Source organism: Rhinatrema bivittatum, chromosome 6 (assembly GCF_901001135.1).
Source record: "Rhinatrema bivittatum chromosome 6, aRhiBiv1.1, whole genome shotgun sequence".
Taxonomy (NCBI): Eukaryota; Metazoa; Chordata; class Amphibia; order Gymnophiona; family Rhinatrematidae; genus Rhinatrema; species Rhinatrema bivittatum.
In genome coordinates, this window is record NC_042620.1 from 122,555,790 (window position 1) to 122,573,608 (window position 17,819).

General features: G+C 42.4%; 1 protein-coding gene across 7 annotated transcripts in view; it reads left to right on the forward strand.

Moving 5' to 3' along the window:
• Window positions 1–17,819, forward strand: part of OSBPL6 (oxysterol binding protein like 6) — a 316,099-nt gene that overhangs the window by 17,291 nt on the left and 280,989 nt on the right. Inside the window, exon 2 of one of the 7 annotated variants that reach the window (XM_029605886.1) lies at window positions 2,440–2,442. The exons of 5 other annotated variants lie outside the window; for them this stretch is intronic. The gene's annotated coding sequence lies outside the window, so the exon portion shown is untranslated. Of the gene's footprint in view, window positions 1–1,022; window positions 1,047–2,439; window positions 2,443–17,819 lie in introns of those variants that run through there. One more of the 7 variants, XM_029605890.1, reaches the window with a different exon arrangement.

The following is a 17,819-nucleotide window of genomic DNA, read 5'->3' on the forward strand; positions in this document are numbered from 1 at the left end:
ACAGCATAAAACGGACTTTACCTTAGGATCTGGACTGACCACGATTAGAGACAGATGCTTGGCTTGATGGATCATCTGGACTGACCCAATATGGCACTGCTTACATTCTTTCCCAGAAATAGCCTGGTGAATTAAATGGAAGCTATAAGTGGAATTAGATGTCATTTAGGAAAATGTTATTTTCTATGGGAAGATATAGCTGAGAAATACAAACAGAAGAAAGGACGTGTTAAGGAAATTAGGGCTCTTTGAGTGCTGCTCTTTAGCTGAAATGATGTCTCACCGAAATTACTTGATAATTATTGTTTTTAGCTGTACCATCTAACCATGTTAGATGGTACAGGTAATCTAGCTGAAACGAGATGGAAGAAAACAGATTTTTAGTTTAGATTTAAAGGCAAAGCAGAACTCCTGCCTTAATAGTTCAGTGGGACGGAGTAATGCTGCTAGATATAGATTCTGCATGACGTAGGCAGACGTGCAGAAGTTATGTCGGCAATAAACAGCGTTTGATGTGTTTAAAGGAAAAGCCTAGGTCTGTCAGAAGTGGCAGGGCACAAGAAGAAAAACCCAGTGTGTTGTTGAATGCAGGCAGTAAGAGCTGCAATATAGTACAGTACAATACAGTGGATATTTATGTGCTGCCCTCCTTCAAAAGAGAACACGGAGCATTTCACAATTTAATAAAATAATAACACATCTGAATATCAACAAACCCCAATCCCCTCTCTCGCCAAGGGCAGAGGAAAGCAGCCGTTATCAAATCCCGTCCAAACCAAAACGATACAAATTACACATCGCTAACACTCCTGATCGCTCCCAAAGGGGCAACAGCAACGGTCCTCTGTTTATTGTCAGAGCCTCTCCTCTCGCCCCCCTCCCCCACAGATGAGATTAGCAGGAGAGGGTAGGGCTGCAGGTAAATATCGGACTGGAGCCGGGGCTGCAGCAACTAGAACAGGAACCGGGACTATCCTCAGCAGCAGAGAGCATGCGGACGGATGCATTTCTCCCCCTCCGACGGGTCCTGCACAGAAAACAAGTTTGTATGTGTAATACTTAGATACTTATTGGTTTATTAGCAGTTTCTAGCGGGCTAGCTGTTTTCAGACTGAATTATACTAAGTATGGATTTCCTTCCTCACTAATTGCTCCTCCTGAAATTTTTTTTTTTACCTGAAAATTTCATCCTACTTCTTTGGGTCTCCAGCTCATTCAGAACTAGGGTTGCCAGCTGGCTCCATATTTTCAGGACAGGTCGATCCAATCCTGGTTTTACCCCATTGCATGCTAGGACTTATGATTTCCCTAAGAAAAGCAAGACTATGAGTACTGCAGGAAGCTGAGTAAAACCAGGATTGGATCGACCTGTCCTGAAAATCTGGAGCCAGTTGGCAACCTTGTTCAGAACCAGGGCTGCTAGCATTACTAATTATTTCTATAGTGCTACTAGACGTTCGCAGCACATGAGAGACAGTCCTTTCTTTGTAGAGTTTACAGTCTAGTTAAGAGAAACATATAGGACAAATAACGATTTTGGGAATTTAATTTATCATAGGAAAAGTTAAAACTGATAGAGTTATAATCAGGAGCATCAAGGATTATGTTTTAAAAGCAGTCTCAAAAGGGTGGGTTTTAGGCTGGTTTTGAATAAGGCCAGAGAGGCAGCAGGATGTGCTAACTCAGGGAGTCTTTTCCAGCAATATAACACAGCAAAGTGGACAGTGTGGAGTTGGCAATGGAGTAGGGCAAAGAGAAGAGTGGTTTGTTTGATGAATGAAGTTCATCAGGAAGTGTGTAGGGAGACAAGAGAAGAGAGATAATGAGGAGCTGCAGTAGGAATGCAGTATAAGGTAAGAGAAACTTGAAATGTATGCAGAAGTGGAAGGGGAGCCAGTGTAGGGTCTTGAGGGGTTATGTGGGTATAGCAACGTTGTCAGAAGATAATTTGCGTAGCTGAATTTTGAATAGATTGCAGTGGAGAGAGGGAGAGAGAGAGAGTGTTCAGTGGGAGATCTGAGAGGAATGGGGCTGGTATCTTGGCACTATAAGCCTTCGTTTTCAACTGCCTGTTTTTTTCCTCTATTTTATAACTTAATTTTTCTCGAGTTACCCCTTTCCTAGTCTGGTCATTGCAGTGACGGTCTTTGGCCAGGGATCATGCACAGTCTAGGGAGTGGAGGAGCTGACTTGGGGATCAAGCCCGGGGAACTTCTGCCTGGCAGCACACAGGAGGAGGGCAGGCTCAGTGGCAATGCTCTGTTTCATAAGAAAGATGGAAGATGCAGAGTTAATAAGGGTTTAGCAAAAGTCCTCAGCGGTCATACATTCAGCACCTTCAGCTGTTTCAAGGGGGTGTCTCCTTCTACTTGGTCATTCTTCTTTGTTTATTAGTTCTTCCATACAAATGCTTACACAAATTCTTACACCTGTAGGAAGCAGGTTCCCACATGCATTCTTTCTGGTTTTAGGTTTTATTAGACGCAGAACAAAACCATTATTAACAGGTCAGTTTATTGACATTTGAGGAAATGGACATAGACCAGTACCGTCTGTTTTACTTTCCAATGGATAAGATGCATTTCTGTAACTGCTGAGGTATGAACTCTATCAGTCTCAGGCTAAAAAGAAAAACAAAACGGCTTCTCGGTGGATCACTAGGCTAACATGAAAAAGCACCAAGATAGTAGTATATTGTTGAGAGAAGCTCGTCTTAATCTTATATTAGGGAAGGGTGAGAACAGCAAATGAATATCAACACATTTTGAAAAAACTTTTAAAATATAGATTTAGGTGGGGGGGGGGGGCTGGAAGAATGGGAGGAAATTTTGCAATATAGGATGGAGATTGTATTAGCTTATATTTCATTGGTTTTGGCTTGGTACTATTTGTAAGTCTTTAGCTCTTGTGTTGAACAGTTTTGTGTGTGCTATTGGTATCTCTACCAATGATAACATTAATAATAATAAAAAGATATTTCCATAAAATATAGTCTCGTGGCTCATTGTTTAAGGGATAATTGTAATAATTATTATCATAATTTGTATAGTGCATACCAGATGTACACAGTGCTGTACAGAAACATATAATGGACAGTTCCTACTCCTTGGGGTTTACATTCTGGTCAAGTTTGTTAATCTCCTGCCTTTTTTCCTGTTTTTGTTCTTGTGATAAACCTTATCCTCTCACTAGAGATAAGTAGCACATTAACAAGGTTACCGAAATTAGATTAGAATATCAGAATCAGATACACAGATTAGTAATTAAATTTCCCCTGATTACTTTGTGTGTGTTCCAAATTAGTCACTGCTCAAAAATAAGTTGGTGTTTCCCAACATTTTCACGCTCAAGATGCATCTACAGTAACAAAAATGTTATGTGGTATATCAAGAAGAAGCAAGCAGTGCAAACATGACCAAGAAAAGAGCTAGGAAAGCTCTGAAAGCCTCATCAGTCTCTCTTCCAAATTTTAAAACAGAGGAAGAGAGGGGGTAAACACACACACGAAGCTGTCTCGATGAACCAGCTTCCTCTATGTACAAGTGCAGGAGAAGGGAAAAGTTGGTGTGGTGAGGGGAGCCATCTCAGGATTTATCAAAATGTGAAAAATGTTGCATGCGATATGAAAAGGGGCATGTTTTATGGTAATAGATTGTTTATTGCAAAGTGCACTAATGCCTATGTGAAAGATACATTTTGGAATTGTCAGAGAGAGAGAGAGAGAACTCCTAGCCATAAATGCCCTCCCACTAGCTAGGTATTTATATCTCTATGGGAAGCCCACCTAGTAACTTGAGGTGAGATTTAGGTATTAGTGTAGGGGTTAGGGGCCACTTTGACATTCAAAGTGAGACGTACGAACAGCACAGTGCTCTCTTGTGAAGATTTGATGACTCTCGGAGTGAGGAAACTCAGCCAAAGATGAGATTTATGCAGTGTTCTCTCAACCTAGCTTGATGGACGTTCTACCTGGGTAACATTAAGCTAGGTTGAGAGAACATTGCATAAATCTCATCTTTGGCTGAGTTTCCTCACTCCGTGGGTCAGATTTGCATCGCACCATATGTTATGGTGCTATTGCAGGCATTTTCACATGCGTTAAAGGCGCTTAACACATGCCATAACATGATTTGATAAATGACCTTCTCAGTTAGCTACCTTAGCTGCCAGAGCTCCTTCGCTGCTGCTGCTAGTGCCCGCATTCAAAGTGACTCATATTCACAGTAAATGCTCTCCCCATCTCAGCCTAAGGGATAAGGCAAGAGGCTGGAAGGACTCGAAGATGGGGAAGATGAGGTGGTGCTGTGTGCAGAATATAAATTAAATCAAATCAGTGTATGTGCTTCATACAGCGGGGGCCAAGCTATCCATGCTGCCCATTGATTACCACACTCCAGGGCTCAGGCAGTAGCAAAGAAGAAAAGTCATGCACAATTACACCATGTTCTGGGAAAGGAGCTACTACATGTTTCAAGAGCCACTGCTGGTGACTCTCTTTGCGAGGTGCTGAGAGCAGAGCCTAGGCGTTGGTCTGGATCTCAGCATGAGGCATTGGTGACTTTACTGTGGCACACCTGATCAGGTCTGAAGGCACACCAGTATGCCATGGTGCAATGGTCGGGAAACACTGGTGTATATGAGGATGTAAAGCTTAAAGTACTAGTTGGCAGGGAGATTATCTGTGACCCTTGAGTATAAATCTCACTTCCTCCTTAACTCTTTGTGACCTTTGACATCTCATTTTAATTTTCTGTAAAAAAGTTGCTGGAAATATTTTAAGGTTGTGCTTTGTACAATGCTTTTAGTCCTTTCAGCTTTTACTATGATCTTAGAGAGCCACTTCAAAATAGGTTAGATACTCTTAATTATACCTTAGCATACAAAACCAAAATTCAATTAAGCTAATTAGAATGGATCAAACTGCTATTTTTTTTTTTTATATTCTGCTTTTTTGCACTTTAAAGTGGGTTACATTCATGTACTGGAGGTATTTCCCTATCCCCAGAGAGCTTATAATCTAAGTTCATACCTCAGGAAATGGAGGGTAAAGCGACTTGCCCAAGGGACTTGAACCCAGGTCTCCTGGCTCATAGCCCACTGCTCTAACCACTAGGCTACTCCTCCACTCTACTGCTATTGCTATGAAATGCCAATCTTATAGGGTCATTTTCCAAGGTGCGATAGCCCATTATTGCGGCGGTAAAATTAAAATTAGGGGAAGGGGCGTAGTTTGGGAGGGGTTTAGGGAAATGAGGTGGTGGCGCCACTGCCGGCGATAATGTTTTGGACATTATCGCTGGCAGTAGCGCAGGAAATAGCATCACCTTTTAGCGTGGTGCTATGGGGGAGATAATGTGCGGCACGACTGCATTGCGGCAGGCGAAACAGCACCACCATGATGTGGCCGGCTGCACACTATAGCCCCCCCCGCCCCTTTTTTCGCCCCCCCCCCTCTCCCCTTGCCTCCTTTACCGTGGCAGCTCAACGTTCCACAGGGATTGATGAATCTAGGCCTTAATTATTTTAGTATTTTTTTCTTTTCAAGAAGCAAAACTGGTGACCAGACATTCTGTTCTCGAGATGCCTGTATATATGCTTCTGAATTATTAAATTGTAAAGCAGTGATTCACAAACCTGTTCTGGGGGAAGTCCAGCCAGTCAGATTTTTAGGATATCTGTAATGAATGTGCAAGAGATAGATCTGCGTACAATGGAGATAGCGCATGCAAATTTCTCTCATGCATATTCATTGCGGATTTGCCAATAACTCGACTAGCTGGAGTTCCCTCAGGGCAGGTTTAGGAACCACAGTTATAAAGCATTGCAGAGATTTTTTGTTTGCTTGAAAAGCACCAGCTGCAAATAGTTGTACCTTAGGTGCTCTTTGGGGCATATAGTAAAGGATGACTCTGCTGCCATTGTACTCTCAGGTTAGTACAGTCCAGATAATGTTTGTTTTAATTTACATGTTAGCAGGTTTTGGATTTTTGGTGAGTATACAGGAGGCACTGGGGCATTGGCAGTGATATGTAATAAAATATTTGGATTCAAATTATATGTCAATGTGAAAAATACGTTTTATGCGTAAATTGTTTGCCATAAATGATGTCCTAAAAGAATAACTCTTATCCTTCAAAATTATTAATTATTATACCAGGGGTGTGTGTGTGTGTGTGTGTGTGTGTATGTATGTATGTATGACACAGCGTGCACTTTAGTAAGTTCTTTAATATAGGAACTGGACTTCTCTCTTTCCTTTCCTGAGATGAGGCATTAAACACGGGCACAAATTATCTCTTCATTTTCACTCATAGTCTCTTATTTACAGATCACAACTCATTTCATTGGCTTAAATCTGGGGTAGGCAACTCCAGTCCTGGAGTGCCACGAATAGGTTTGGTTTTCAGACTATCCACAATGAATGTGCATGAGATTTATAAGAACATAAGATTTGCCATACTAGGTCAGACTAAAGGCCCATCAAAACCAGTATCTTATTTCCAATAGTGGCCAATCTAGGTCACACGTACCTGGTAGGATCCCAGGAATAAGCAGTGGCTTTCTGCAACTCCGGCTTAATAATGGTTTATAGACTTTTCCTCCAGAAACTTGACCAAACCTTTTTTAAATGCAGCTACAATAACAGCTTTCACCACATCCTCTGGCAACAAAGTCCAGAGCTTAATTATGCATTGAATAAAAAAAATATTTGCTTTTACTAGTTTTAAATGTACAATTCAGTAACTTCATTGTCCCCTACCCTTTGTAATTTTTGAAAGCGAAAACAACTGATTCACATTTACTCATTCCACCCACTCATTATTTTATAGATCTCTATCATATCTCCCCTCATTTTTCTCCAAGCTGAAGAGTCCCAACCTCTTTAGCCTTTCTTCATAAAGGAATAATTCCATCCCCTTTATCATTTTAGTTGCCTTTCTCTGTAGTTTTTCTAATTCTGCTATATATATAAATTTTTTTGATATGGTGACCAGAACAGTACACAATACTCAAGATGAGGTTGTACCATGGAGCGATACAAAGGCATTATGATATTCTCTGTTTTATTCTCCATTTTAATAATTTCTAGCATTATATTTGCTTTCTTGGCTGTTGTTGCACACTGAGCAGAAGATTTCAATGAATTACCAACAATGATGCCTAGATCCTTTTCCTGAATGGTGACTCCTAATGTGAAACCTTGCATTGTGTGGCTATAAGGGCCGAACATGATGTGAACATCTGGTGTGGTTTTCTGTGTGAGTCTCATTCAAGATACGTTTCCCTACTATCATATTCACTATATTGGGCTTTGATGCTCATCACTTGCACTTGAACTATTGATTGCTAAAAAATTTTAAAACAAAAGAAAAAGGTGGACAAAAAAACTGATGAGACATGATTAAAAATTCATCATAGCAAGAGAGCATTCAAAGTGACTCTTTAAGTAAAGTTACAGTGCTTTCATGTGTCTCCTCTGCTATGTTTTTATGAAGGTCTCCTTTTCTCACTTTATTATATTGGTGGTTCATTATTTGGTATAAGGTGCTTTTTTCTCCAAATATATCTTTTATGATTGGGGGCAGACAGTTCTATTTTTGTTTTATCAGTCCAAATCACTTTATTCCAAAAGTTTCAGGCTTATCAAGGTTTTGTTTTGCATATTTTAGACAATGAATTTTGTGATGAGGGTGTAGAAAAGCTTTCCGTCTTAGAAATCTCCCTTGCAGCTTATTGTTTAATCAGTACTGTTTTGGATCTGTGGTCAACTACTCCAGTGTTAGGTAATCTTTTCAGCAGGACATATGTGGTGATCTATGGGTTCTGTTTTGCAGATCTGATTCATTTTCGGGCAGTTTTATCAGATATTTTTGTTGGTCTTCCAGATCTTGCCTTGACTTCAGCAGTTCCATGCAACTTCCATTTCTTAACAATGTTTCTGACAGTTAAAATTGCTAGCTGGAAGCTTTTAGAGATTTTTTTATAGCCTTCACTTATTATCTTAATTTTCCGTCACTTAGATAGCTGCTGCTTAGAAAAGCCTATGTTTGTTGAAAGTAGACAGAATAACAATCATAACCTGAGATGCTAGAAGGATCAGAGTGTTTTTTCAACCATGGAATTGCTTCACTTTATTAATTGAAGGCATAACAAGTTAACCAACCTTTTGGGCCTTATTGACAATTTTAAAAGAAAGTTCTAATGAATCAGTTGGAAGAATGCCCAGACATTTGTACATATCACATTCACCATTTTATTAAAATTAACAAATAAATAGTAATTTTGCATTAAAAATTAGAGAAAAAGGTTGTGTTTAATTTTGTACTGTGTAAAATATTGTAGCAACTTCTGTTCACTAAGGGGTACATTTTAAAAGAGAGCGCGCGTGCGTACTTTTGTTCGCGCATCAGGCGCGAACAAAAGTACGCTGGATTTTATAAGATACACGCGTAGCCGCGTGTATCTTATAAAATCCAGGGTCAGCGAGCGCAAGGGGGTGCACATTTGTGCAACTTGCGCGCGCCGACCCCTGCGTGCGCTGCCCATTCCCTCCGAGACCGCTCCGAAATCGGAGCGGCCTCAGAGGGAACTTTCCTTCCACCCCTCTGCACCTTCCCCTCCCTTCCCTACCTAACCCACCCTCCTGGCCCTATCTAACCCTTCCCCCTACCTTTATCAGAAAAGTTACTACTCCTCCGGGCAGTAGTAACTTACGCGTGCCGGTGCGGCAGGCCCCGACACCGGCCGCTGTGTCGGGGTACTCGGCCACGCCCCCGGACCGCCCACACGCCCCAAACACGCCCCCGATCGAAAACCACGCCCCCGACCGCCCCTTTTTGCAAGCCCTGGGACTTACGCGCGTCCCGGGGCTTGCGCTCGCCGCCGAGCCTATGCAAAATAGGCTCGGCGCGCGCAGGGGGGTTTTAAAAGGGTTACGAGCATACCTTATGTGCGTAACCCTTTTAAAATCCAGCCCTTAGAGATTAATTGAAACATATAGTTTGACCGGGATTACTCACAACTGTCTACATTTATTTTAAAAGATTTATATCCTGCTTTATCAGTTGTTCAAGTTTGGGCAAAATCAAAACAAGTATAATAATACATCAAATGACAAAACATAATTAGACAACAAAATAAAAACTGGATATAATCAGAAAATGTACCTGCAGCAGCATCTTTCCATTAATAAAGGGTGGAAAATAAAAGCAGACAGAGGGTCTGGAATTTGTTGCCAGAGGATGTGGTTAGTGCAGTTAGTGTAGCTGGGTTCAAAAAAGGTTTGGATAGGGAGGAAGTGACGTCAGCCATACTAATGGCTGCCTAACTATCGAGCTCCCGAACTCCCCCCGATAAAATCAATCTAAATAGAGGTTAACCGACGTTTAAAAAATATTTAATTAGAGCGGTTCACTCCTAGAACTCTTGGGAATGTCAGCAAACAGAAAGACAGTGGACTTTCAGTGTTTTTCGTATCAAAAAGGAGGAGACACTGAAACTGAAGCTCGGATGGATGCCGCGGCCGCGATGTCGACTGCCTCGCAGGAGACAGAAGATGATTTTAATGTGTCGTCCGACGGGGCGCCTTCGCGATCTGAATTTAGATCCTGGTTCTGCAGCATTCAGCAGGACTTAAAAATGTACAAAAAAGAAATACACGACATGATGGAAGATTTCCGGGAAGAGCTGCATTTAGTCGGTAGGAGAGTGGATGATATTGACTGCAGGCTGGACGGGCAATCCGTAATTACCACACAAATGCAGGAGGTATGTGCCGATTTACAGGAGGAAAACGCAGCCATGAGGGCTAAGATGGCCGACCTTGAAAACCGAGCGCGACGGGGGAACCTCAGGTTTCGGGGCTTCCTGGAGAACGCTGACAACAACAACTGTGAGCAGCTTATTGCCCGATTTTGCTTACACTTACTGCAGCTAGCAGGAACTGATACATCAGCAGGGGATGCGGACATTAAAATAGACAGAGCTCATCGAGCGTTGCGAGCTGCCTGGGCAAATCTCCCACGAGATATCATCGTGAGTTTTCATAATTACACGCAGAAGGAGAGGATAGCGGCGGCAGCCAGACAACAGAATAAATGGCAATGGGAGAATCAAGAAATTTCGATTTATGCAGACCTTTCGCAGGCGACGCTGCAAAGCAGATTTGAATTTCGAGAGGTCACACAATTTCTAAGGCAGAAGAACATAAAATATCGCTGGCTTCACCCGTTTGGCCTAGCCTTCACATGGGAAGGGGTGACAACGCAGCTGCATACAGCGGAAGAAGCAGCAATAATTTTGCAAGATAAGGGATACCAGCCCACTGCAAAGGAGAACGGTAAACCCCGAGCATCAATACCCAGGGATCAGCTACCCAGATGGCGGAGGGCTACATCCAGGAACAGCAGACTGAAAAGAAATTCAGACTCCACTAAACCAGCCGATGGGAAAACCTGAAGGACAGGCTCTTGGACTAAGTTCCTAACTAAACAATGAATGGTTCCTGAGTACAGCGCACTGCGGGGACCTGATGTTCCTTAAAAGTATACTATGACTGGTTAAGTTACAAGAATTTTAAGTTTAACTAATGTTATCTGGTTCTATAAGTTCGGTTACCTATACTATTATACAAGGGGGGATGGATAGGGAGTGATGATTGTTATTGTCTTCCTCCACAGGTTGAGTACAGATGGGTCTGCAGGGAGGAATACGCAGATCTGCCCAGAGGGAGGGGAGGGGGAAGGGGTGGGGGAGGGAAAGTAAATGGGAAGGGGCAAGAGTTGGGAATCAAAATTCTATAAGCGATACCAAAACTACAGTTGTGTGTGTGTGTCCGGGGGTGGCTATTAGAGGGCTGCGAAGAATCCACAATGAGATTAGAGCCCGGGTTCCTTATGCACCAGGTAGAGGATTTTGTGGAAGCATAATATGGCGTCTATGCGCATAGTGTCCCTTAATGTGAAGGGACTCAACACTCCTCAGAAGAGAAGACTATTATATAGGGAATTGGGACACTTAAGGGCTGATATCGTCTTTCTCCAAGAGACGCATTTGAAGGCAAGGTATGAAGCACTGATGACTTCTTCAGCATACCCATATCAGTATTATGCAGCCAGTTCAAAAAAAGCTAAATATGCTGGGGTGGGGGTGTTGCTCGCACAATCCATGGTATTTGAATGTAAGAGCTACGTTAGAGACCCATTAGGTCGTTATCTTATTTTAGTTATCTCTATAAATGGGGTAATTTACACATTAGTTAATATCTACGCTCCTAACAAGGATCAAGGGTCCTTTTTGGATCAATTGAATTCTGTGCTTCGTACTTATGGCCAAGGCTATTTATTAGTGGGCGGCGACTTTAATTTAGTACGGTGTCCCTCCGTGGACGCCTCGAGGGGTCATGTCGCCTCTTCTGGTTCCCATAGAGCACGGTTGCAGGAGCTGATGGACCAATGGCAACTTCTCGATACTTGGAGAATGTTATATCCTACCACACGCTCTTACACTTTTTATTCTGCATCCCATCTCTCCTATACCAGAATAGATTACTTTTTATCAGACAGGGGGCTTTTCAACCATATAAGGAAGGCTGACATCAATCCCGTGGTTTGGTCTGATCACGCCGCTGTAATCATAGAGGTTGATCTTAGTGGGTATGATGCAGGAGTAAAATTTTGGCGCTTGAATGAGTCATTATTGGGGGATGAGGATTATAATAAGACCCTCATTGATAACATTAAGAACTTTTTTGAGCACAATGATTCCAATGATGTCTCTCCCCCAGTGGTCTGGGATGCGTTTAAGGCGTATCTTCGGGGACTGCTGATCTCGCGGGGTACCTATATCAAAAAACAAGATTTGCAGGTGGCTCAGGAATTACGAGCTACTATCAAACACTTATCCCAACAGCACCAAGCCACTGGAGCAGGCAAGATTCTAACAAAACTATCAAAAGCTAGAGAGGATTTATTGCGGTTAGAATCAGCAAAGATCAATCATCATTTATTTATTTATTTATTTTAAGTTTTTTTATACCGATTTTCCTGCATAAAATGCATATCAAACCGGTTTACAATGAAACAGAATGAGCAGGAAGTAAAATTCCTTAGTCTAATACATTTAAACATCAATATGCATATTATCATATGCAATTAACGAAGCAAGAATACTATGAGGGAGGAAATAAAGCGGGGAAGCACCTGGCCCATAAATTAAAACATCTCCAATATCAGAATAATATAGCTAAAATTAAAACTGACAATGATGTGATACTTACTAACAATACAGATATCCGCAAGAGATTCTTAGAGTTCTACTCCAATCTCTATGGCGTAAATAAGGCTATACAACAAGGGCAAGTAGATGAATACCTGTCTAATACGCCTTTACCTTGCTTATCTCCCGAGGCCCACGATGAATTGGAGGCTGAGATTACAACAGCTGAAATTTTAGAAAGTATTCATTCACTGAAGATAGGCAAGTCCCCTGGCCCGGATGGTTTGACGGCAAAGTTCTATAAGCAATTTGGTCCCTATATTGTGGCACATTTGCAAAAAGTATACAACTCTTTAAGGGGAGGCACCTCATTGGGACCCCAAGCTAATCTGGCGGGCATAACAGTTCTCCCTAAACCGGGTCGTGACCCCACAATTTGTTGCTCATATCGCCCGATCTCCTTGATTAATTTAGATCTTAAAATACTAGCGAGAATCTTAGCGGGACGCATGAATAAATATATTCTTGATATTATACATCAGGATCAAGCAGGATTCATGCCAGGGAGGATGGCGGGCGATAATATACGCAAGTTAGTTAATTTACTTTGGATAGCTCAGGAGCGAACAGACGAATCATTACTCCTCTCCATGGATGCGGAAAAAGCATTCGACATGGTCCACTGGCCATTCTTATTCGGGGTACTGAAGAAGATGGGATTTGGTTTTTATTTTTGTGAATGGATCCGCAAATTATATGAGAAGCCAAAAGCTTGTCTAAAGATTAATGGAGGGTACTCCGATAGTTTTGAGGTTGAGAGGGGCACGAGGCAGGGTTGCCCGCTCTCTCCCTTGCTCTTTGCTATATTCCTGGAACCCCTGGCGATTCATGTGAGACTTAATCATGAGGTTCGGGGACTTGAGGTGGGTGGGCTATGCCATAAACTTTGTCTTTTGCTGATGATGTCATCTTCACAGTCCGAGACCCACATAGATCCCTATTAGAATTAGAACAAGAAATACGCCAGTTCAGTAATGTCTCAGGGTATAAAGTGAATTGGGATAAATCGGAAATATTAAATGTTACGTGCTCCCAAGACATGGTACGATATTTAAAACCCTTGCATCCATTTCGATGGGCTAATCAAAAACTCAAATACCTGGGAGTTTACTTGACTCCACACCCCAAAGATTTATTTGTTTCTAATTACACTTCCCTCATCAAAAAACTCTTTTTTGATTTGGACAAGTGGCATAGACTACCCATTTCCTGGCTGGGCCGAATTGCCACCATTAAAATGAATACCCTGCCTAAACTGTTATATTTGTTTCAGTCCCTTCCAATTGCCGTACCAGAGGCGGCCATAAAATACTGGCAGCGGAGGTTTTTTGGATTTATCTGGCATAGGCGGCCCCCTAGGGTTAGCAAACGGGTATTGTACCAATCAAAACAGGAGGGGGGACTCAGTGTACCAAATTTCTATTGGTATTATATAGCAGGACAGCTGCGACCGATGGTAGCCTGGCCTGATGAATGGGATCCGAAGCATTGGGTCCAGATAGAACAGGAAAGGGTGAGGGGAATGCTGCTAACGGCTATGCCTTGGCAACCCAGAACTACTTGGAAGGATTGCCCAGGTATGCTTCCCACTACTAGACATACATTATCCATCTGGAGGAAGTGGAGATCTAAATTGGTAGGAGCTAAGACATATTTCCACCTCACTAGCCTTTATCATAATACTGCCTTCCAGCCAGGTATCCCAGCCCCGGCATTCCAAGCTTGGAAGGAGAGGTCCATACAGCGCCTGGAACATAATATGGGGCGATGGTAGACTATTCTCCTTTGCTCAACTTAGTGACAAATTTTCCCTCCCATGCACGGAATTTTTAGCATGCAAGCAAATTTCACATTTCTGCTTATCCCAAGGTATACCAGCGGATTTAAAAGTAGGGAAAACATTATTTGAAGGCTATTGCTCGGCCCCGCATAGGCACCGAGGACTGCTATCTAAAATTTATAAGTTAATAAATACCAAATGCGTGGTGGTCCCTCCCCATATCAAGGCTTGGAACAGTGATCTTAATAGGGAGATTACTGATGCCGATTGGGAGCAGATATATCTAAATGTCCGCAAAGCCTCTGTTTCCTCCACCCTTATAGAAAATGGGTATAAAATGCTGTACCGTTGGTATATAACACCTGACCGCTTGCGGAAAATAATACCAAATCATGCTGGTAATTGCTGGAGGGGATGTAATACTAGGGGCACCTTTTTGCATATGTGGTGGGAAGGTGAATGTATCAAACCTCTGTGGAAACAGTTAGAACAATGGCTTTCGAAGATATTAGCCATTTCGATATGCCTCTCGATGGACAATGCATTATTAAATACATCACTTAATAAGGATCTGCCTACCATGCCGGAGATTGGTGTACAAGCCTGTATAGCAACGAGCTTGGAAATTGCAAGAATGTGGAAGACTAAAACTGGACCGTCATTTGCTGCTGTCCTAAGCAGATTCGACCACATTTGCACTATGAGTTACATCACAGCTGGAAAGCATAAGAAGATGGAGAAATTTCATCAAATGTGGGACCAATACCTCCGCTGGAGAGCTAAATGGGACCCTTAGATTTTTGGTCAAACATGGACCTTTGGACACACTGCAACACTTTAATAATTTCAAATACTTAAACCTTTTGATAATATGTAGTTTGGTGGTTTAATGCTCTATGCTCATTCCCAAACAGAGATTAACATGTATTAGAGAGAAGGGGAATATATCGGGGGATAACTGGGAAATGTGGTGCTTACATGGTTGGCTTTGCAGTTTGCTGATTGTATGAGGGTTTAACTTGCACCAATAAAAATGTTAAACAAAAAAAAAAAAAAAAAGGTTTGGATAAGTTCTTGGAGGAGAAGTCCATTAACTGCTATTAATCAAGTTTACTTACAGGCCGATACAGTACAGTGCGCTCTGGCGGAGGGCACTGTTAGCCCAGGTTTGGACGCACGTTTTCGACGCGCTAGCTTTACCCCTTATTCAGTAAGGGGTCATAGCGCATTGAAAACGCGCGTCCAACTCCCCCGAACCTAATAGCGCCCGCAACTTGCAAATGCATGTTGATGGCCCTATTAGTTATTCCCGCGTGATACAGAAAGTAAAATATGCAGCCAAGCCGCACATTTTACTTTCAGAAATTAACGCCTGCCCAAAGACTGGCGTTAATTTCTGCCGGTGCCGGGGAAGTGCACAGAAAAGCAGAAAAAACTGCTTTTCTGTGCACCCTCCGACTTAATATCATAGCGATATTAAGTCGGAGGCCCCAAAAGTAAAAAAAAAAAAAAGTAAAAATTAAAAAACAAACAAACTAGAAATCGGCCCGCAGGTCGGAAGACGGATGCTCAATTATGCCAGCGTCCGTTTCCTGAACTCGTGGCTGTCAGTGGGTTTGAGAACAGACGCTGGCAAAATTGAGCGTCAGCTGTCAAACCCACTGACAGCTGCTGCTCCTGTCAAAAAGGAGGCGCTAGGGACGCGCTAGTGTCCCTAGCGCCTCCTTTTACCGCAGGCCCTAATTTGCATAGTCACGCGCCTAGGAGAGTGGCCTGTGTGCGCGCCGGGAGAGCGAGCGCTCGCCTGCTCTCCCGTGCGTTTTTCTGTATCGGCCTGTTAGGGAATAGCCACTGCTATTAATTGCATCAGTAGCATGGGATCTTCTTAGTGTTTGGTTAATTGCCAGGTTCTTGTGGCCTGGTTTGGCCTCTGTTGGAAACAGGATGCTGGGCTTGATGGACCCTTGGTCTGACCCAGCATGGCAATTTCTTATGTTCTTATCTATTTGAAATGCCTGTCTGACTAGGAAAGCCTTCATTTGTTTTTGAAAGGCTGGTACAAGTGAAGGAATGCAAGTTATCTAGTAGGGTGCTCCAAAAAATGTAGATATTGATATAGATATATGTAAATAATAGGCAAAGGTTGTGAATTAATTTGTCAATTGATGCAAATAATTTTCTATTTGTTTGAAAAAATATTATTTGGATAGGATTGCAGCAGGCTCTTCTAAATGCCATCTTTAATTAGGATATAGGGTTATAAATGGCCGAGGTCTAAATAAGTTAGTTTTTCATATTCATTTGTACTAGGTAAGTGTTCTCTGAAGGTTATTTCAGAAGGTACTATGAATCCTAACCCAGGGCCGGTGCAAGGGGATTAAACGCCCTAGGCACCTTCTGCCTTGTGCCGCCCTCCCCCCCCCGCCCCCCCCCAATTGGTTGCATCCCCGACTCCTACCTCTCGCCAGCAGCGGTGGCCCCACATGGCTGGCGCCCTAGGCCCAGGCCTAGCTTGCCTAGTGCTTCTGCCGGCCCTGCCTAAACCCGGGCACTCTCCCCTCCAGGGGGACTGATCGGCTTGTTGCAGTGTTTGGTGTTTTGTAGCTTCATTTTTTTGTGGGCCCTGCATTCAAAAGCAGGGCCGGCAAAAGCATTAGGTGGGGTAGGCAGTGGCTTAGGGCACTGGAAGTGGGTAGGGTGGCAGAGTAGCCTCTAAGGGTGGAGATTTTGAAAGGACGAGATGAGAAGTGGCACGGGTGAGTCACGGAGCTAGATGGTTTTTCCATTATGTATTTCCTTGAGGAGCTGGGGTCCTTTGTCGTGTGTGATTTGAGAGAGAGAGAGAGAGAGAGAGAGAGAGAGATCACATGACGGCATCACTGCCTGGGGCTGCTGGACACCCTTCAGCCAGCACTGCTCAAAATACCTACAGTATATGTATACCAAACTGCACAGCTTGGTAGCTCAGTGGAGCACTTAAACTGTTCAGATATGCCCACAGGATATTAAGAAGTTCAGTTGTGCAGGTCAAATTGCACAATTAATAAAAAAAAACAAAAAACAAAACCCCAAAAAACCTGGCCTTGCAGAAGTGTTCTTTATATCCTATGGAAGGTTCCCAATTTTCCTGCAGCAGCTTTGAAGTAGATTCATAGCAGTGGTTAGAAAATTCTGTGGCACTTCATGCAAAAGTTTGCTCTAATTATGGCATATTTACATAAATTTATATAGGACAGAATATTATTTAATGTGCACAAAAATTAATATTATTGAAAAATCTAGCTTAAAGATATTTTAATAAAAGAGCTTTCTTAACTGTATTTGCATGCATCGGAATAAATATTTTTCTCTTTCCTTTCTCTAATTTAGTTCTCCTTTGTTTTACTTTTCATTCTGTTTCTTTTACTCTGCTTTTTTGTCTTATCCCACTTTCCTTTATTATAGACTGCTTCTCCTTCTATAGACTCATTTTATTTTAGTTGTCTCACTCCCCCAGTCTCATCTTTTCTAAGTCATCAACTTTTCCTTTCCTTCCTCTCTCAATGTCTGTTCCTTTCCTCCATTCTGCTATCCCTCTTTCTTCCTCCAGTCTTTCTTCCTTTCCATTTCTGCTACTGATCCTTACCCCCATGAGCTGCTGCTGTCCCGTTCATCTTGAATTCACCCTCTTTCTGGTGTTGATGCAAAAAGCTGAGCATTAAAACTATACATTGAAATTCAGCACACAGTTTCTAGCTAATTTTTTAAAACTCCCAGTGCAGTA